Source organism: Festucalex cinctus, chromosome 11, assembly GCF_051991245.1.
Source record: "Festucalex cinctus isolate MCC-2025b chromosome 11, RoL_Fcin_1.0, whole genome shotgun sequence".
NCBI classification, from domain to species: Eukaryota; Metazoa; Chordata; class Actinopteri; order Syngnathiformes; family Syngnathidae; genus Festucalex; species Festucalex cinctus.
Genome location: NC_135421.1, coordinates 5,591,463 through 5,613,763, shown reverse-complemented (window position 1 = coordinate 5,613,763; position 22,301 = coordinate 5,591,463). Strand labels below are relative to the sequence as shown.

The window sequence follows — 22,301 nt, the reverse complement described above, 5'->3', positions numbered from 1 at the left end:
CGATGCATTCTCGTTGTTTTTCGTTTAGTCAAGTTTTGTGAATAAATAGTTAAAACCTTATTTGTGTCTGCGTTTTGGGATCCAACCTTCAGCACACAACACTAATCACATTTGACTGCCTTCATTATACTGTATAATTCTCATAGAAACTAGTGTTGTGTCGGTCATGACCGATTCGTTCTTTAGAATGAATCTTTTCAGTGAACGTCAGTGAACGGGTCACGTCTTGAAGTGATTCGTTCTCTTCTCAGTTCATTTGAGAACAGTCACGCTCATGCCGTCAGTCTTCGCGAACGACCAATCAGAAGCTAGCGTCAGATGTGGGCGAGATTTTACTACACATGCAGCCTCACTACTGTTGTTCAGGAACGAGTCACTGGGGAAGCTTCCCGTTCGCGAGACGTGAACGGATCAATGAGTGAACGAGTCAGTGGGTGAACGTGTTGCCATTTCCGGTTCACGAACGGATCGGTAAGTGAACGAGTCAGTGGGTGAACGTGTTGCCACTTTCGGTTCAGGAACGAACGATTCAGTGAATGAGTGTTGCGGCTGTTGCCATTTCCGGTTCGTGAACGAGTCAGTGAGTGAACGTACTACCGCCATTTCCCATTCGCGTACGATTCATTGAGTGAACGTACTCCCATACCAGTTCAGTGAGTGAGTGATTGTAGTCTTGCCAGTTGCCACGAGTGATTCACGATTTGCCAAGGAAGGAACTACTCACAGAAACTCCACTACTTCCGTGTGTCATGATCCTGCTCTCAGTGCTGTTTGTTTTTCTCCTCCCCAGTTGTGAGTGGGCGTTTCCTTCAGCACCACACCTGGGGTGCATTTCCTAATCAATTAGTGGACTTGAAAAGGACTCCTGGCACAGCAGTCCACTATCGGATTATTCCTTGCTCACTGCTACTAGCGACAAGAATTCTCTGCACCCTTTTTGATTCATAGCAACGTTCATAGTCATAGTCTTGTAAGATATTGTTTTTGTGTTTATATTTACGTGTGAGTATATCCACAGCATTTTTGGTTATAATTGATTGGTGGCATATTTGCCTTGTTCTATTTTGTATTTACTCCCTTGCATACTTTTTGCAAGCGTTTTCTGTTACTCCTTTGTACCTTGCCTTTTGCAAGTATTTTTCGTTTCGTGTTTTTCTCCAGCCTTTGTGCTTGCAATTTTGGTTACTTATCCTGGTTGTGTTTGCCAGCGCTTTCTGTTAAAGTTTTCCATGAGTTCTTCTGTAAATAAATTTCTAAATTGTATTTTCCTTTCTGGGCCTGCCTTTTTTGGGATCCTCTTTCTGTCGACTGAGGTCGACGTGACACCGTGCTGGCGGGGACAAGCTTTCATTATTATGTTTCTCCAAGCTAACAGCTAATGTGGTGTCCGTCCACATACTGGACTGGGGGCAAGCGCATAAAAACAAAATAGAGTGAGTGACAGTCTCTCTCTCACCAGCACATGACGGTGTGCCCCGCGCTGCAGAAGCGGGGATATGACGTTGTTGGGGTTATCTTTAACGGATTTATTATCCTCTCTGTGTACTGTGGGTGACGTCTACTGTAATTATTATTATCATTATTATTGTCATCATTATTATTAATACAGTTGAAAGCACTTTTTTTTTCTTTTTTTTTTTAGGGGGGGGTTTGAACGATTCGGTGAACGAATCTTTTGAACGGTTCTTTGAAATGAACTGATTCTAGTGATTCAGTTCACCTAAAAGAACTGTAATCTCCATCACTAATAGAAACTCCGTTCCAACAATAATCCACAGTTGGACCTTTTAATTTTTACATTTGCTTTTTAACAATCATTATTATATGCATAAAAAAAGTGTACTGGTATGTAGTGGAGCAGCATATGTAGCTGCAGTCATATTCATAATTTTACATCGAATGCGAAAACTATTCTGTGGCTCAAGCAACTAAATCAGCAAAGCAAACAAATACAACTACTGCTATTAATAGACAACACAAATCATCTATACCATGTATCTGACAATCATTTCAACCTTCCACCACACTGTGCAGGCAGTGGGTGGTGCTTCAGTGAGCTAACATATGGAATTCACTGTGGCAGGAAATAAACTGAGGAAGATGAAGAATACTGTAATTGAAGTGTGATTGCAATCCCTCCAGGGGCTACAGTTTATTAATGTGTCACTTCCAATAAAGCTCTAGGTGTTCAGATTTTGGTTGTCATGGAGATTTCAGTCACTCCTGAAATGGAGGCAAAGGTTAGAGTGTCGCTGCATAATTGCGCAAAGACAGAGGGCAACCGTGTTTCTGCCACTCACAGTAGATACTAATAACAGACACAATAGACAGTTTTAATTCACGTCTAATATTTTTTCAAATTTTACAGTGCTGAACACATTAATTAGACCACCTGCCAAGAGACCACCCAGCTTCATGAATTGCTCTTTTTGCAGGCCGTTTCATTTTATTTGAAGCTCTTTTCCATTTTGAGTAGTAATGGGTAATTCCAAACTGAGCTCACCTTTTTGTAACCAACTTTGTGCTATCTTGGTCAGAAAATTAATAAAGCATACCATTAGGAATGCAAATTATTATTAATAATAATAATAATAATAATAATCTCTTAACATGCCAACTTGTATTTTTTAATTACATAACGTTTAGGGGTGTGCTCAGAAAATCGATACGGCAATATATCGTTGCTAGCCTCATTGCAATACATGTATCGATGCGCAGGCGTCAGAATCGATATTGCTTGTTAACTTTAAATAGGCAGTTAACGTTTGCCTTTGCAGCTTGCATTGTACCTAAAAAATAAAAACCAGCAGCGTCTTTAAAGTTAATTGCCTTCAATGAATGCAAAAATAGATCACTAGTGATTGGACACTGTATCTTGCTAAGAAAAATTAAAGCAGAGGAAGAATATCAACATTTATTTACTTATAAAATTAACATGGCGCATGTGTCTTAATGTACCAATTTCCCTATATTTTGTTTAAAACACGAAATAGAATGTGTTACATGAAAAAAAATGCTGTTTTTATTCCCCAAATATTTCAGATAAGCACATTTTAGAGCTGTAATTTTAATACTTTGATATTTTTGCTCATATCGGCGCATGCCTATTAATAAATTTTCCCAGTGTGTCTGTGAAAACTGCTCCTTGCTCTGCTGTTCGTACACATTTAGACCAGGCATGCCGCTTGGTGGTAAACCAGAAGAGCTCCTCACCAAGAAAAACATTTTTGTCATCGAGCATCGCCTTGAAGATCATGTATTGGGATACATATGTATCGCGATACGTATCGTACCGTGACCCCTGTATCGTGATACGTATCGTATCGTGAAGTTGGCGGCAATACCCAGCCCTACTGTGCGTGCATATTGGCGCAAGGACCTGTTTTCTGTAGAAATTAATACTTATGCCTCTGGTACCTAAGAAGGCCTCAATACTAATGTGATAATTTGTTTATTTATTTATTTATTTATTTATTTATTTATTTGACAAACTATGTCTATGGCAAATTAAGAATTTGGTAAAAAAATAAAATAAAATAAAAAATCACAGTTAAAGAAGTTTTGAACACCATTTTGATGCCTTGAATCATATTTAATTACTATAAAATTAGTAAAAAAAGAAAAGAAAAAGATGCTAATCGGCATTTAGCAAAATGTAGGCGCACACTGGCAGCCACACTTCAGTCAGTCTGCCCCAGGGAAGCTGTGGCTATGTATGTAGCTTACCACCACCAGAGTATGAATATGTGAATACATGAATAATGTATCCATTGTGAAGCATCTTTGAGCGTTAAAAAAAAAAAAAAAAAAAAAAAAAAGCACAATAAAAATCTGATGCATTATTATGCAGGCTACGATAAAAAAATTTAAAAAAAAATCTGATCACAAACTGGCCAAAAGGAGACTTGTTGTTTTTCTACTCTCTCTTCTACTAACAGCTAACTTCAAACATGTACAACAAGATGAAATAAAACTATTCACCTTCAGTATATGAAATGCCAAAGTGAAGTGGTTTGTTTGGAGAAGATGATGTTGTCTGGTTATTTTTGGTTTTGTTATTATAATTGTATGTATTGTTTATATATTTTGTTTTATGCACGTTTTTTTTTTGTGTGCATCAGTTGTACAGCTTGTCAATGTATTTATTATCCGTATTTGCTTTCATTTTATCTTGTTTTATTCTGCCTTCTGTAGCCAGGTTGGCATTGGAAAAAGAGAATCTAGCCGTACCGAGAGAATAAAAAAAAAAAATCTTCTTGGAATGTGAATGCTAAATGTGGAATTTACCTCATATTCTATATTTAGTGCCTGAGCTGGGCGGTGAAACAATTGAGTGAGCTGGTGAAATGTGATTGGAACTTGCTGTTGAGTTTGCTTTTGAGGTGAAGTCATTTCCCGGTTCTGCCGGCAGTCCACCCAGATAACAGCATGCATGTTTTTCTTAAGGAAGTGGCACAATGACCAAAGTCATTAGCTTTCACAGGTGGTTTCAGTCGGGGGGGTTTTCCTCAACGAGGGAAAAACTAGCATGAAATTGTTCAGTCCAAGCACAGGTTACTTTTAGATCTTTCATTGTGACATTAGGCACAAGTATATGTTACACTGTTCACTAAATCATCCATGTTTTTTTTTGTTTTTTTTGGTGAAAGTCATCTTTGTTGAATTCTTGCTCTCTTTGGGTCGCATGCAAATGCTGAAATTAAAAAGTATTATTAACTCATTCAGACTCCGGTTCAAGTCCAGGCTCAGGCCTTCCTGGGTGGAGTTTGCATGTTCTCCCCGTGCCCGCGTGGGTCTTCTCCGGGTACTCCAGTCTCCTCCCACATTCCAAAGACATGCATGGCAGGTTAATTGGACGTTCTGAATTGTCCCTAGGTGTGCTTGTGAGTGTGGATGGTTGTTCATCTCTGTGTGCCCTGCGATTGGCTGGCAACCAGTCCAGGGTGTCCCCCGCCTACTGCCCAGAGCCAGCTGAGATAGGCGCCAGCACCCCCCGCGACCCTTGTAAGGAATAAGCGGCCAAGAAAATGGATGGATGGATATTAAGAGGTGTGAATAAGAGATTAAATGCAGGAAATGTATAACAAATGTACATCCTCACATCCAGTTTTCCAAGCTGAGAGGTCAGCAGTCAATTAAAGCGGATAACCATTTGCATCAATGGAATATTACGTACAGGTTGAAATGAGTGAAGAGAACTCCACACAGAAAGGGCTAAGCTAAGAATCTCCCAGTCTACGGACAAACTCGTCGCACTCAATTTTACTTGATCCATCCATCCATCCATCCATCCATCCATCCATTTTCTTGACCGCTTATTCCTCATAAGGGGGTCGCGGGGGGTGCTGGTGCCTATCTCAGCTGGCGCCGGGCAGTTGGCGGGGGACACCCTGGACTGGTTGCCAGCCAATCGCAGGGCATACTTGATTCATTTTGCCCTAAAAATGACCATTAAAACTCATTTGTTCCCAATAACGTGTAAATATGTTTTTTGTTTTTTTTGTTTTTTTTGTGCTACAGCATGCAGAAGACTTTGACACAGCCTCTCAACTGCAAAGAGCGGTTGCAGAAATGGTTATTACACAAACGGCCAGCAGTTGGCAGCAGAGCAAAGGAGATCAACCAGTGCTATGTAGAAAAAAAAAGCTAAATTACTTACAATTTTGAATAGATTTGTGAAAACTGATGAAACTTAGCTCTCTTCTAATGCTAATTGCTGCAAAACGGAAACAGATAGAAACATACTTTTTTTTTTTTTTCCCGATGAAAGAAGAGACTTTAATCTTTCTTTTGATAGGTTCCATGCTTTTATAGCAATTGAACACAATATTCTGTGGGCCTTGCAAAATCAGTCAAAATCCAGTAAAACAGCCGGGAGCGAACGGTATTGTTTCTGTGAAAATGGCTGGGAGTCAATGAGTTAAGAAACAATGTTGTCTGACTAAATCTGAGTGTCCCTGACTTATTCAAGTAACAACATTATGTTGCTGTATCATGATATCGTCCCATACACGTTTCCTCGTACCAGCATACTCATGGGTGTGTTATTACCATAATCCATTTTATATCAAAAAGCACAATTTATTACCCCTTCCCTTCTTATGCGTTCTCACAGCCTTGTTTCCCCCCAGGGCATGATGAGGAATAGAAAAGCAGAAAGGATTAGGTTACCAGGAAATTGAAAAGGTGCAAAAGCATGCAGAGATACGGGGTTACTGCGGTTTACATCACACATACTGATGAGGATAACATATGTGTTTAAGACTTGAGACAGTCCTGAATATAGTTTGATTGAAAGTGGTGAGTGATACCTGCAGTTAAATGAGTGTGCTATGTCTGTGTCTGTAGTGTGTGTGTTAAGGCCCAGGAGTATTTGGGATAGTAATAGAATTTTTTGGATTTTGCCTGAATACACCACCATAATATGTATTAAATAACTGCCCCAAATTTGGTCTAGTTGTGCTTTGACTGGGCATGGGCCTATAGTGGGCTTCGTTGTTGGGCCCCACTTGGGCAATAGGTGGACGACAGATGGGCTAAACTAAGAAATGTGATGTGGCTGGACTTCACTGCAAAATATTCTATTTTTGCACAATAACATCATGGGCAATGGAGCTTACTCTCTGGGCTATATTTCTTTACAATTAAGTAAGATTTTCTTTTTGAACAAAAAATGCACAAAAAAATATATACATCAACTTAATATGTATTCGGAATATTAATGGACCATTTCATACAATTTTGATGGCACATGATTAAAGGGATACTTATTTAGCCATTTTTGGCAGTCAAACATTAATATTTTGCCTATAACAAATAAAATGTTTTCATTATTTTTCATGTACAATTAGTACCTTTATAAACACATTTTGCAACTTGCTGTCGACTGAAAATGACATCACAAGGGCACAAGTAACCAATCACAGCTCAGCTTGTGAATGTCACATGACCAAATCTAGAAAACAGGTGAGCTGTGATGGGTTAACTGAGCCTTTGTGATGTCATTTTCAGTCGACAGCAAGTTGCAAAATGTGTTTTTAAAGGTACTAAATGTACATGAAAAATAATGAAAATATCAAATTAATTACAGACAAAATATAAACTTTTTATTGCTATAATGGGCTAAATAAGTGAAGTATCCTTAATATTCAAACCTAGAAGAAAGTGCTGTACAGCATTCTGAAAAAAAGATTTGGGAAAACACCTCCCCCTTTGAGACAATTAAAAGAAGCAACATTTTTCCACCTCAACAAGTACTTCAGGCTCCAGGTTCATTTGAGTTGGAAAATGAATAATTATGTTTGATAGTGATGGAACACTGACAATTTGTTGTTCTTTGGCCTTCAGTAATAATACAAAAAGGTAATTGTTGTATTATTGGTCTTCTTGTTATTAGAGCTTGTAAGAAAATACTGTGTGGCATGAGTGTGGAAGGAGCCATTATGGGTACAATCAGGAACAACATAATCAGCCCAGTGGTCCCCAGATGGGAGAACGTTTGATTGCCCATGTGGGTTTTAGCTAGGGCCCATATGAGGCAGCAATGAAAAACGACAATACAAAACTATAGCTCGGACATGTGTTGTACATACATTCAAGTTTATATTTCATGTTTTAGAAGTGCTCAATATGGCCACCGCCGGCAGCACGGACATCAAGCCGAGAATTCCTCCCAAACGTCAGGATGAAGAGAGAGTGAGGTCTGTAGCACCTCTCCTACCAATTCAGCGCTGAGGCACGTTTTTTTTTTTTTTTTCAGATAAGCTTAAACCCCAAGATGTCAATGGGGCGGTGCTCCAACATGTTGAAAAATGAATCATTGAATAACAGCTGCATTAAACAACATGGTGGACTGCGACATCCTGAGGTTTGGGAGGAATTCTCCTGTCGGCTTGATGTTGTCTGTCCTGCTGGTGGTAGCCTCAATAGGCACTTGTAAAATGTGAAATAAAACTTGAAGTTATGTACAACACTCATCCAAGCTAGAATGTTCTATTGTTTTTAATTTTTGGACTATCACTGATCAGCCCATCACTGATCATAGAGATCAGTGATGGGCTGATATCACAGTAAACAAATTTATAACGTCTACTTTATCATGTGGCTGTATAGCTCAGTGGTTCGGGTGACTTTGGTTCCATGGTACATGATGCATTTTATGCTTACATCTGCATAATGGAATAAATAAATATGAGAGCAGAGTGTTTTTATTTATTGTTTGACATTTAATTAGATTTTTATATTTATTTTTGTATTAATTTTCACATGTATTCATATATATATATATATATATATATATATATATATATATAAAAAACATTATATTTTAATTTTTTATTTTTTATTTTTACTTTTAATTATTTATTAGTTTGTTCTTATTCTATAGCCTTTAATTGACGTATTTCATTTTTGAATGATATTTTTTTTATATCAGTTTTTTTTTCCCTTTTATTTATTTTGGTATCTTTGGTCCTCCATACCAGAAGCGCTGACTTGTCTGTGGAATTTTCACCGTGGAGACAGAAAATATCGTGCAAACGCCACGAGGAAATCAATGTATTTAAGTTAGTCTCGTTTAGTGAGTGGGATGGCGCCACACATGCAAGTAGTTCCTGTCCTCAAAAGACCCCTTGTGAATAGCGTATACGCAGGAGACAAACCAATGCCCTGTTCAAGATATTCCAAATGTGTTTATATAACCAAGAATTTGGATTATGAAATGGGTAACCAAGGGGTCTTATTCGGGTTTTAAAAGGGTTAGTAGTTGCATGTAAACTAGGGGTGGGACGATACGGGTAAACCATGATTCAATGCTGTGATATTTGGATCACGATAGATAATATCACGATACAAGATATCTAAGATTAATATATTATAAAAAAAAAAAATTGCATTTATTCAATGCCAAAACTTTGTACTATGTACAAAGTTCTGCATAGTGCCTCACTGCCTCTTCGCCTTATAACTGTAAACATTAGAAAGTGAGACACATTAAAGTGCATAAACATGCAAACAAAAAAACTGCGCAACTGGACACATTAGGCAAGGCAAGGCAAGTTTATTTGTATAGCACATTTTCATACACAAGGCAACTCAATGTGCTTTACACAAGGAAAGACAACACATAAGCATCAAGAAACAGTAGTTAACATTCAGAGAAAGAAAAATAAATTAAAATAAATTACAAAATTTACTAAAAATAACATACAATAACAATCTTAAAACATTATTCAACAAACTTTAAAACATTTAACATAAGGAAGTTTAAAATAAAACAAAACAAAAAAAAAACACTTAATTAAAGCTGTTTAAAAGTCCCTAATCAAAGGTATCTGAAAAAAGCAAAGTTTTTAACCTGGATTTAAAAGCATTTACACTCGGGGCTGACTTCACTTCTGTTGGTAGCCTATTCCATCTGTGTGCAGCATAATAGCTAAATGCAGCTTCACCATGTTTGCTTCGAACTCTGGGTTCCACTAGTTGGCCCAAGTCTGTAGATCTCAGAGCCCTGCTGGGCTTGTACTCAATCAGCATTTCTTGGATATATTCAGGACTTTAAAATCGATTCTACAGCTGACAGGGAGCCAGTGTAAATCCTTAAGTACTGGAGTAATATGTTCTGATCTTTTTGTTTTGGTCAGAACTCGAGCTGCAGCGTTCTGAATGAGCTGCAATTGTCTCATGTTCTTTTGAGAGAGTCCAGTCAGAAGACAGTTACAGTAATCTAGTCTGCTGGAGATAAAAGAATGGATAAGCTTCTCTTGGTCTGCTTGAAGCATGCAGTCCTTCAGTCTGGATATGTTTTTCAGCTGGTAAAAGGCTGTTTTAGTGATGAATTTAATATGATTGCTGAAGGTCAGGTCTGAGTCTATTAGTACCCCAAGATTTCGAACTTGATCTTTAGTTTCTAAAGACAGTGACTCAAGCTGTTTTTTAACAGCAATCCTCTTTTCTTTATTGCCGAAAACAATGAGCTCCGTCTTGTTTTCGTTCAGCTGAAGGAAATTTTGGTTCATCCAGTTTTGAATTTGCTCTAGAGAATGACACAATACGTTAATAGAACTGCTGTCATTTGGGGACATTGATAAATACAATTGTGTGTCATCTGCATAACTATGGTAGTCAACATCTGCGTTCTGAAGCATTTGATCCAAAGGTAACATATACATTACATCGATATCTACCGTCAGTGTAGCGATAATTTATTGCAACAGAGCGCAACAATATATTACAATATCGATTTTTTTCTCCTACCCCTAATCTCAACGTAGTCCATGTCTACCAGCTATTACCATGGGAACCGTCTGCCCCCTGTCAAATAAAATGGATGAGCTATCGTCATTGATCCCCATCAATATCATCTGTACCTGTAACTGCAAGTGTGTCGGAATCCATTGAAGTTAATTCTCACAGTATGCGCTCAAATATCTGTAGTCAAATACATTACGTCTGTGGTGTGCTCCACAAACTGAATGTGTGCCACTGTCTTTGATAAATGGTTAAGAACACCACCAAACGAGGCGGTGATGTACTGGACAACCCCGGTGACTACCCTCCAGCAAGTGAGCTAGCTGACACAGGGGGCCTTTTCAGATTCTCGTTTTTACCTAGGAAATTTCCTTTCCTATCTTATCCAAGTGAGATGACCTGGAAATACTTGGAGGATAGGAGAATTCAAATTCGATAAATGTTTCGGAAAGGTGCCTGTACGCCACCTTTAGCAAGTTAAGTTTATTTCGGACACCATTCTTCACTGCAGCAAGATTTATAGCAAATTTGTCAAACGTACAGATCAGGCCTGCCAAGGGGTTTAATCAAGCCTGTGGGATGATCTTATAAAGTAAATAAATAAATAAATAAAAATAATAATTTATAATAATAATTAAAAAAAAGAGCAATGTTGGACCAATTGATCAGCCGTCCAAAATCAAAACATATAAATGTGTAATTTCACAAGCAATCCTCAGATGAGCAATGTGCCTTCTACACAGTATTGACCTGGATGTCATTATTTTGCACACAACCTAAAGTTATGGTTTGTCGAAAAAACAACACAAATAATAAAAACATAGACCAACATAAATCAAACATAAACATACTGAATACGATACACATTCAGCTACTGGTAACAAATATGACAAGAATTAACGTCCTTATAACTTAATTAACTGTGCCACACAATGCATTCTCTTACAATATATATGCAAAACACAAAGATATAACACGCCCGAAACTCATACGGGCTAAGTGTTGCTGCATTCCACCTAAAAATTTACGTAGATCTAGCTTAAACGTACAACCGGGGCTGCTTCGTTCAAAATTACTAGGGAGCGCAATTGAGTCATTTTTGTGAAAATAGCACAATCCACGATAAAATATTGCGCATTTTGCCAGGCCAGATATGTGTGCCAAGTTTCATGTGTTTCTGTCCCAGTTTAGGCCCTCAAAATTGGCATTGTTTTCTTGGAAAACAGTGCTTAGTCACGCCCACAGCGATTCGCAAAAACTCACAAACTTCGTGTTGTGACATCATGAAGGCCAAAACCCTCATCTGAGCAAATATGAGGTAGGTCCAGTTAATGTGGTTGGAGAAAATCGTTGAAGAAAAATCGTAAGAAAATCAGTAAGATCTTTGTACATTTATTTGAACATATAAACAGATGAACAGCAGAAATAAAACAGAAAACAACAACAATCAAAAGAGAAGAAAATCCCAATAAAATAATCATTCAATCAATCATAACTTACATGTTCAAAAGGGAGTAGGAAGAAGTTAAAAACTTATCTAGTCCTACCCCTTTTACTCAATATATTTAAACTTATTTCATTATTAATACAATTTTAATTGACTAATTATTAAAAACATAAAAAATAAAAAAATAATAATAATAATAAATGATATATATAATCCAAGTTATATATATATATATACATATACACATATACATACATACATATACACAAGTGCACTTAACATATTCACATTTACCAAAAACATATATACATAAATTAAAAACATATACCATAATACCTATCTAGATCATTTACACATACATGTACATTTTTCATATTCTGGTCTGACATAGATAATTTTTTTGAACTTTACTTTTAAACATTTTTTTAAACTCCAGCATTGAGTCACAATTTTTCAGAGCAATTTCCAGATGATTCCACAGATCAACACCTTTTACAGATACACACCTTTGCTTAATATTTGTTCTTATTTTGGGTTTTTTGTACACACTTGTACCCCTTATATCATAAGGACTGTGTCTAATTTCAAATAACTTCTGAGTACTGTGGCAGAGTAAATTGTTATAAACTTTATACATTATTTGTGCTATTTTAAAATCCACCAAGTCATAAAATTTCATTGCATTTAATTTAATAAATAGTGGATGTGTTGGTTCTATATATTTTGATCCATTAATAATTCTTATAGCTTTCTTTTGCAATTTGAAAACGGTGTTAGTATTTGTTTTATATGCCATTCCCCATAATTCTACACAATAGGTCAAATATGGTAATAATAATGAACTATATAATATATATAATGATTTCATGTTTAAAACATCCTTACTTTTATAGAGTATCCCTATAATTTTTGACATTTTCCTTTTAACAGTTTCTATGTGTGGCTTCCAACATAATTTATCATCGATAATAACTCCAAGGAATTTATTTTCATTCACCCTTTCTATTTCAATTGAATTCACCATAATTTTAACTTGATGAGTGATTTGTCTAGTGCCAAAAACTATGAACTTGGTTTTATTTAAATTCAATGATAATTTATTTACATCAAACCATTTTTTTATTATATTCAATTCATACTCCACAGTAGTCAGAAGCTGCTTCAGGTTTTCTCCTGAACAATAGAAAGTTGTATCATCAGCAAATAAGACACTTTTCAATATTTTTGAGACATAGCAAATATCATTTATGTACAGTATAAATAATTTAGGGCCAAGCACAGACCCTTGGGGAACTCCATGAGTGATCTTCATGTGTTCTGATTGTACATTATTAAACTGCACATACTGATATCTATTTTCCAAATAACTTTTCATCCACTTATAAGCTAAACCTCTTATTCCATATTTATTTAATTTATTCATTAATATAGAATGATCTATAGTATCAAAAGCTTTTTTTAAATCCATAAAAATCCCAACAGTAAATTTTTTATTATCTATTTCGGTAGATATTGCTTCTACAAGCTCCATGACTGCCATTGAGGTGGTCCGTTTTTCTCTAAACCCATATTGGGTTTCACTTAAGAGCTTATGTTTCTCAATAAAATTATCCAGTCTATATGAAAATAATTTTTCTAGAATTTTTGAGAACTGTGGCAACAATGATATTGGTCTGTAGTTATTAAACGTGTGTCTTTCTCCACTTTTATGAACAGGAATGACTTTGGCTATCTTCATTTTTGATGGAAATATACCAGTTTTAAATGATAAATTACAAATATATGTAAAAGGTTGTACAATATATTTCATAATACTTTTAACTAATGTCATATCAATGTTAAGACAGTCAGTAGACTTTTTATTTTTTAATGTTTTCACAACATTTAATACTTCTATATCATTAACATCATTAAGAAACATTGTGGATGAATTATTTACAATGTTCTTATCTATTTCACGTTTGTTTCTTGGCTCTGGGATTTTGTTTGCCAAGTTACTGCCCACGTTAACTAGATATTCATTAAAATTATTAGCTATGTCAGAAATTTCATCAATTACCACATCGTTATCTTTTATAAAATATTGTGGAAAATTTGTTTTTTTAGAACTTTTTTTAATTACATGATTTAGTGTTTTCCATATTTCTTGTGTATTGCTTTTATTCTGTTCTAATAATTCATGGTAATAATCTTTCTTTCTTATTCGAATAATATTTGCTAATTTATTTTTATAGATCTTGTACTTTGTTTCAGCTTCCACAGTTCTCAATTTAATAAATCTTTTATATAAATTATTTTTCTTTTTGCATGCATTCTGTATTCCCTTCGTCATCCATGTCTTATTTGGACCTTTATACTTTCTTGTAATTTTAATTGATGGACAATGTTTATTATATAAAGAAATAATGGTTGACTGAAATTCACTATATGCAATATCAGGATCGTTATTTGAATAAACCTCAGACCAGTTGTGTTTCTCTAAATCCAACTTAAAGGCAGCCATGGAGCGTGTTGTTCTTACTCTAGTTTCAAATGTGTAAGTAGTCGGCTTCATTTTTTTATCAAAATAATCATAAAAAATTGCAAAGATCGGGAGGTGATCACTTATATCGTTAATAAGGAGTCCACTTTCTATTTTAAGGTCAATTTTATTTGTGAATATATTATCAATTAGTGTAGCTGTATCGATTGTTATTCTACTAGGTTTTATAATAACAGGAAATAAACTATTACTATACATCATATTTATAAAATCAGTTGTCTTCTGATGTCCATTAGGATTTAATAAATCAATGTTAAAATCACCACACAATATTCGCAATTTTTTATCATTTGTATAACTAAGGATATCTGTTAACTTATCGTTAAATGTATCAAGACATGATCCTGGTGTCCTATATATACAACTTATAATTACGTTTGATATATTTTTTATGTGAACTTCAATAGTTACACATTCCATTACATTATCCACAGTAGTAGTTAGATGTTCAATTTTACTACATTTAAAAACCTTATCAACATATATTGCAACTCCTCCTCCCCTTCTGTTTTCCCTATTCATTGTAAACAATTCATATCCTTCCATTTCTATATCGCTTATTTTCTCATTATCAAGCCATGTCTCTGATATGGCTATAATTTGGAATTTATTTATTTTACTCAAGCATTTTTTAATTTCTGTAAAGTTTTTATATAGACTTCTACTATTAAAATGTATGATTGAGAATGCACGAAAATCCTTACTTACATTTACATTGAATTGCTCATCAGTGTGGTACTCGCAGGCAAGGTCATAGTTGTTACTACATAAAAATTTATCTGGATCAATGCCATTTTCTGGATCAGATGTCTTATGTTCCGTATAATCAAATATTTGTAATTTTTTTGTGTTTGGGTATAGATTTTCCATTCTAGTATTTGTCAACTTTTCGTCATCAAGTGTACTGTGTCTTCCTTCATTTTATTGATGAGTTGTGTTGGTGCAAGTGTCTGGGTGTGCTTGTACGGGGATGAATTATAAGCTTGTCGTATTTTAGGTAGGCAATATCTCCTCTTTCCCGTGCTGCTTTCATTTCTGGTATAAGTTCTTTCCGTTTTTTTCGAACAATATCAGTAAAATCCTCATTTATGTATATGTTTGTGCCCTTAAGATGTTTTGTTTTTTGTAGAATTTTTATTTTATCTTTGTACTTTTCAAATTTAACTGTAATTGTCCTGGGTCTGGTCCTCCCAGTTTCCCGTTTGCCAGTCCGATACACACGCTCCAATTCTATCTTGTCCTGAAATTGTAATTTATCTCTGAATAGTTTCATTACTTTATCTTCAGTGTCAGTCCATGTTTCTCCTGGTGATTCTTCAATTCCATCAATAATCAGATTGTTTCTTTTACACTGTCCTTCTAAATATTCCATTTTCTCATTTAAAATGATTAAACTGTCACATATTTTGTACATTTCAGTTTGCATGGTACAAAATATGTGATGAAATATAAGTTCGTAGATTTCCGAAGGGCTGGACTCTAATCAAATGTGTGAAATTTTGAGACGATAGGATCATCTGAATCAAGTGAAAGCAGCTTTTTTCATCACGAAAAATTATCAGACTTTGTTCACCGTAACGGCCACGCCCTTTGGACAAAAGTTACAATATTCGGTGTGGGGCCTGATCAACATGTTAAGGCTTTTCTGACCAATTTTCAACTGGATCCCTTCAACGAGCTTGGCACAGTAGCTAAAAACGTAAAGTATGACATTTATTGTCACCACTTGGTGGCGCTATATGTATAACTGAATTTTATCATAGATGTTTTCAGGCCGTGACTTTTAAGTTGCATGAGAAGTTTGCGCTTAATAACTCCCGTGTGCAAGCTCCAAAAAATCTCAAATGACAAATGAAATTTTAAAGGCAATATTTGATGCCCCACCCCCATCATATAGTATTTCGAAAAGTCAATATTTTTTGCCCAGTTGTTGTCTCAGGTATTGAGATGATACATGCCAAGTTTGAAGTCAATTGGATGAAAACTATTTGCATAGGGAGGAAACGCATGATCATCGTTAATGTGCCAAAATGGGCCAAAATTGGACATTCAAAAATTCATAGCTCACTTCTTCCGGTCCGGCCCACTTGGTAAAATATTTTCCTCCATGTGGGCCCTGAGCTAATATGAGTTTGACACTCCTGATTCAAAGTAACAGGGCACCGTCATAGTTGACAGACGCCACGAAGACACTTGAGATTCACGCTCAAGACTTCAAAAATAACGTAAAAACCATAGCTCAAAGCAAAAATGACATCTTATTTGCATAATGACGTTGTCCGAAATGTCCGTGCGTCACGTTTACGAGCTGAGTATTTCAATCGAGCACAATGTATAACGGGAGTAACGCTGTCCGCCACAAATGTAAACAGATTAGCGCGAATGATTCAGAAACCGGAATTCTGACCTTAACCCGAGTTTTCACCGCGTGTAAACGTAGTCTGTGTTGGGTGTGGTTCTGGCTCATACAAATACAGTGGATGGATGTTGTGATCCTAAAAACTGGGGGCAGAGCTAGAACATGTGAAAGCTGTTGTGAGATTGAGCACTGTTGATTTTATTAACTTAAAATTCACAATTACAAACCCATTGTTTTTCAGTCTCCACAGATAAAACAATTTGTCATTAATGAAAATAATGTTGAGCTTGCGTCACAGCTGTGTAGAGGTCAGAATTTGTCATATATTATGTAACACACACGCATGCGTACACTCACATTACCAAGGTACTTCTAATCTAAGTAATGAGCTATAGATGTCAAAAAGGAAATGGAGACAGAAACATTTCAAGAAAATTGTTGCACTGAATGCAAGAAAATGAACAAATAAATTGCAACAATTGCTTATTCATGGTGGTGAATAACAAGTTTGTCAGTAGGCTCCAGCTCACCCGGAACCCAAATGAGGATATGCGGTACAGAAAATGGAAGTCATACAAATCAATTCCCCAGACACCCAATTTACTTAATATTGCAGTTATTAACGATGCAGTATTCATTGACAATGTGTATATTACTGAAAAAGCCTGAAGTAAAATATGCCATGTTTCTTAATAATAGCTGTATATGTCCTGATTTTTTGCATTTTTGTGTGATGGACAAATAACGCACCTGATTGTAATCATCCTTTTGCTTTCGAGCAGTACACCACCTATCATCCTTGCAAGTAGATCATTATTGGCAGCAAGAGAAATACATATACTAAACCTTTTACAAGAGGGGTCGGCAACTTATGCCTTGGTCATACTACAAGAAAACAGCCCGATTTTAGCCCGACCGACGTGTCGCGGACAAACGGGGCATGTCGTAAATGATTTTGGGTTGTCTTGACGTAGCGTCGCCTGTGTAGTGTGCCACGTTCAAAGATTGGTCGCCTGTTGTCCGGGACGGAAAGTCTAGCATGTTAGAATTGTTGCTCGTCTTGACGCATAATGTGACATACCTACGTCGCCGTCCGTTTGGTTCCACAGCATTGACCAATAGCAAGAGGGAGCGAAACGTCAATCACACACTGAACACCACTTTATACCTCTTTTTATTTATTTATTTGTTTAATTATTTATCCCCTGGATATCATGGGACGGGGCCAGACAGGTGCAACCCCGCCCAAAAAAAAAAGCGCCCCGCTGCAGCTACATGGAGCGCGCACGTATCCATGCACAGCCCATTGTCAGGCAACGGCGACGTGAATAGAGGATCAATATGTGTGTTTATATATATATATATATATATATATATATATATATATATATATATATATATATATATATATATATATATATATATATATATACACACACACATATATTAGAGCTGTCAAACGATTACATTTTTTAATCAGATTAATCACATCTTAAAATTTTGATTAATCACGATTAATCGCTTAATTAAAAAGGCTTTTTATTAACATTTTTTGCCCGCCAAATGTAAAATGCACCTCTTATGCGTTATTTTTTTCGGCATTTAATGTTAAGAGGACGTCTCATCCTCCTCTTTTTCTAATCAGTTAATTACTTGCATAATTTAAAGTGGGGAAAAAAATGACCCCAATAGTTTGATATGAACAAATATTCTGAATGTCACACGCAAACATTTATTAAATGTTTCACTTTAATGCATGTTGTGTTTTGTTCAAACACAACCTGTGCGACCATCCGCTGTCAAGCTAAAGGATCATTTGCAGTCAAAATTAATAGTGTGATTAATCTGCATTAATACATGATTAATGCATTAATTTTTTGTGATTAATGAATTAGTTAACGCTTTAACTTTGACAGCACTAATATATATATATATATATATATATATATATATATATATATATATATATATATATATATATATACATACATACATACTTCTGATCCTAGAATCACCCCTACCATGCATGTGTACATTTTGAGTACAGTATTTTATGTCATTATATGTATTAAATCAGTGCAACTAAATGACTTCACTTTGAGCATCTGTGTGCTTTATAGTAGCAGAGGTACGTAGTATAAATTACTCAGCTGAAGTGTTCAAATTCTTCCCATGGGGGCACTGTCGAGTCATGAGCCAAAATAAATATTGTGCGGGGAGTTTCATCTGACCTGACGTTTGAAAAATGTGCACACACACTGAGATAGAGGAGCGGGTGAGCCTGAGAGCGAACAGGACCAGCCTGGCACTCTGCATTTGTGTTAGCTGCGTGGACCTTGCAACGGCTGCTTTTTGGGAGGGTCTTTCTTTGTCATTGTTCACCTCTCAGCTGTATTGTTTATGTGTGGTATGTGTTGGGTGTAGGGAGATTTCCCAGGGTCTGTGCTGCCAGTCTATTGAGTCCAGCATATCTTTCGAACTGCAGAGCTCCTTCCTGCTATTCACAGCTGGTTCCTTCCTCCTTCTAACGCCACACTACTGACCATCATCACCATAATTAATGGATGCAGATGTAGTTGCAAGGCCTTGCGACAAATGCTGCATACAGTTAAAACCTGGAAATTTTAGTTGGTCATATCTAAGTTGAATGAGTTGTGAGTTAAAATACAGTATTTTTATTTATCTGATGAAAATGAAAAAGGACCATGAATACAGGCCTCCACCTACACAGTAAAAAAAAGAAGGGGGGAAAAAAAAAAGAGAAAAAACATGTTGAAAAAAATGGTAATTTTCCAGCAGTGGGGCACCAAAAAATACAGTGAAATAGCAGAAACTTATGCCGATGTCAGACTACACGAAAACAGCCCGATTTCAGCCCGACCGACGTGTCCCGGACAAACGGGGCATGTCGTAAACGATTTTGGGTTGACTTGACGTAGAGTCGCCCGTGTAGTGTGACACGTTTAACGACTGGTCGCCTGTGGTCCGGGACGGTTCACGACTATCACGACGAAAGTCTATTTTTGCTCGTCTTGACGCATAATGTGACATACCTACGTCGTCGTCCGTTTGGTTCCACAGCATTGACCAATAGCGAGAGGGCGCGAAACGTCAATCACACACTGAACACCACTTTATAGCTCTTTTTATTTATGTATACATTTGTTTATTTATTCGTTTATGTATTTATCCCCTGGATAGTTCATGGGATGGGGCCAGACAGGTGCATCTCGAGGGGGAAAAAAAAAAGCGCCCGCTGCAGCGCTGCGGCTGCATGGAGCGCGCACGCATCCGTGCAACCCGTCAGGCAACGGCGACATGAATAGAGGACCAAAATATATTGTGACTGTTGTTCTAATAATTTCAGAGATTTTGGCATACGAGTATAGATGGGCACATATTTAGTGAGGATCGATCACATTTTCATATAGTCGGGCCAGGCCTCGCCGCCTTAACTGTCACCCGCTCTCAGTTGAAAGTCCCCCCCCCCCCCTCGGAGTGAGTGGCGTACTATCCAATGCACCGTACTAAAACAAATCAAATATGAATAAATGAAGCAGTAAAAAAATACTCAAACAATATAATATTTCAGTGTTTGATAAATTAATAAAACAAGATGTCATCCCGCAAATTAATTAACAAAATCTCCTATAATTACCCCGGCGCATATAGGCCTAAATAAATTAAAATACAGCGTTGGCTACTAAATCATATTTTAAACACTATTGAGGAGCAGGGAACGCAAGCAATGCGCTCACATCACACTTGTCCCATGCGTGCTCCATTCACGCAAACACTTCCTGTCCATGCTTTTTTTTTTTTTTTTTTTTTTTTTTGTCCCACCTCCCCGACAAACAGTGGCCGACGAGTCTCTCTTGGCAAGACAACACGCGATGATCGGCAGGTGTCTTGTCGCGTTCAGACGTGTAGTGTGACTACACGCCCCGTCCACGACACGGAGCGAGTTTGTCGTGTAATGTGACAGCGCAACTGTCGTGTAAGACAAAAAAATCGCGTAGTCTGACACTGGCATCTTACTTACTTCTTAAAAATAAATAAATAAATAAATATATATATATATATATATATATATATTTTTTTTTTTTTATTTATTTTTTTTTCCCTATAATTACAATACAGTTTGTAGTTGTAATTTCAACAAGATTTTGCTTTCTTTTCTTCTTTTCGAAACACATTTTAAAAGAATTAACTACCCTAGAAATATAAAAAATCAATTAGGGCTGGGAATCTTTGTCTTTCTCACGATTTGATTTGATTCCGATTTTTGGGTCTACAATTCGATTCTCGATTCAAACGATGTTCGAATCAAAATGATTTGATTGACAAATGATTTCTGCTTCAATTTACAGATATGCGCAACATTGTCATGATCTACTCCTCCAGTCTGCTTTGCAAGACAAAAGGACAAATAGAGACAATAAAGTGTCTTTTTTTTTTTTAATAAACGTTTATTACTTTTGTATTGTAAGTGCCTTTTTTTTTTCACAAAAACAGCATGTGAGCTACAACTGCCTTTTCCCCTTCTTAATTTCTAATTTAAATGAAATCGATTTTTGTATATTAATAACTGAGAATCTCGATTCTTTTATGAATCGATTTTTTCGGCACACCCCTAAAATCAATGTTGTATTACGAGGAGTAATGCTTATACAGAAATGTGGTGTTCAATAATTTGTGTTTGATGTAATATGAGAGTATATGACACCAAAAATAATGATGTGATTCATCTTTCAAAACATCAAAAACACTGTTGAAAAAATAGATACTGGGTTTAAAATGGTAACAATTTACTGTTATGGTAATTCATTTTTATAGTGTGTTTCCACCTTACGAGGCCCGTAAAACGCTTTACATTCTGACTACTCATTTACCTTCTGACGACGCAGCATCAGGAGTTTCAGTATCTTGCTCAAGGATACTTCAACTCGATGAGCACTTTACCACTGAGCTGTGTCACCACTGTTTTTTGTAATTTTAAATCTCATGACATGTATACTTAGTGTCATGTTGCTGGGCTCTCAGTGTGTTTTCCTTGTCTCACAGTGCCTGATTAATGAGAGGGGCGTGTCCCCTGCACCACACCTGCAGGGCATCACCTATTAGGCCTTCATCAGGACTGGGACTCCTTGCAGCCACTGTCGGGTCGTTGCTCCGTCTGCTCACAGCCATCGTCTAGTGTTTCTACTGTTTTTCGCCTTCGCTAATTATTATTATAGTCCAAGATTCTCGATTTTCATCTACGTAAGTTTTGCTACGTCTCTTTTTGTTCCCACTTTTATGTGGCGTGTTTCATAGCTATAGTAAGTTGTTGCTTTCTTGTGTTTGCGGTTTGTAGCCTTCGGGTCTTTTTGTGTTGTGTTAATTTCCCTCCTTGCAATTTGCAAGCACCTTTTGTTAACCTTTTTCCTGGCTGTGTCCAGCGCTTTATGTTCATATTCACGTGTTTTGGTGAATAAAACCTCTCGCTTACTCCTCTGTGTTCTGTGATTCTGGGATCCACTCTCCGGTCGCACCGGAACCTTAACACTTAGTTGGTAGTGCTGATGCCCCATAAGCAGAGGCAGCATCCCTGTAAGCTCAAGTCCAATTATTTGCTTTGCATATTTATTCATCCTCTCAAGCTTTCCCCTTTCCCTATGTCTCTTTAGATGTCCTTTCTGCACGAATTTGAAACAAACCCATCA

The 22,301-nt window shown here is 36.5% G+C and overlaps 1 pseudogene; it reads right to left on the bottom strand.

The window, feature by feature from the left end:
* Nucleotides 1–9,300: 9,300 nt before the first annotated feature.
* LOC144030965 (uncharacterized) lies at nucleotides 9,301–14,689 on the bottom strand (annotated as a pseudogene).
* Nucleotides 14,690–22,301: the final 7,612 nt, after the last annotated feature.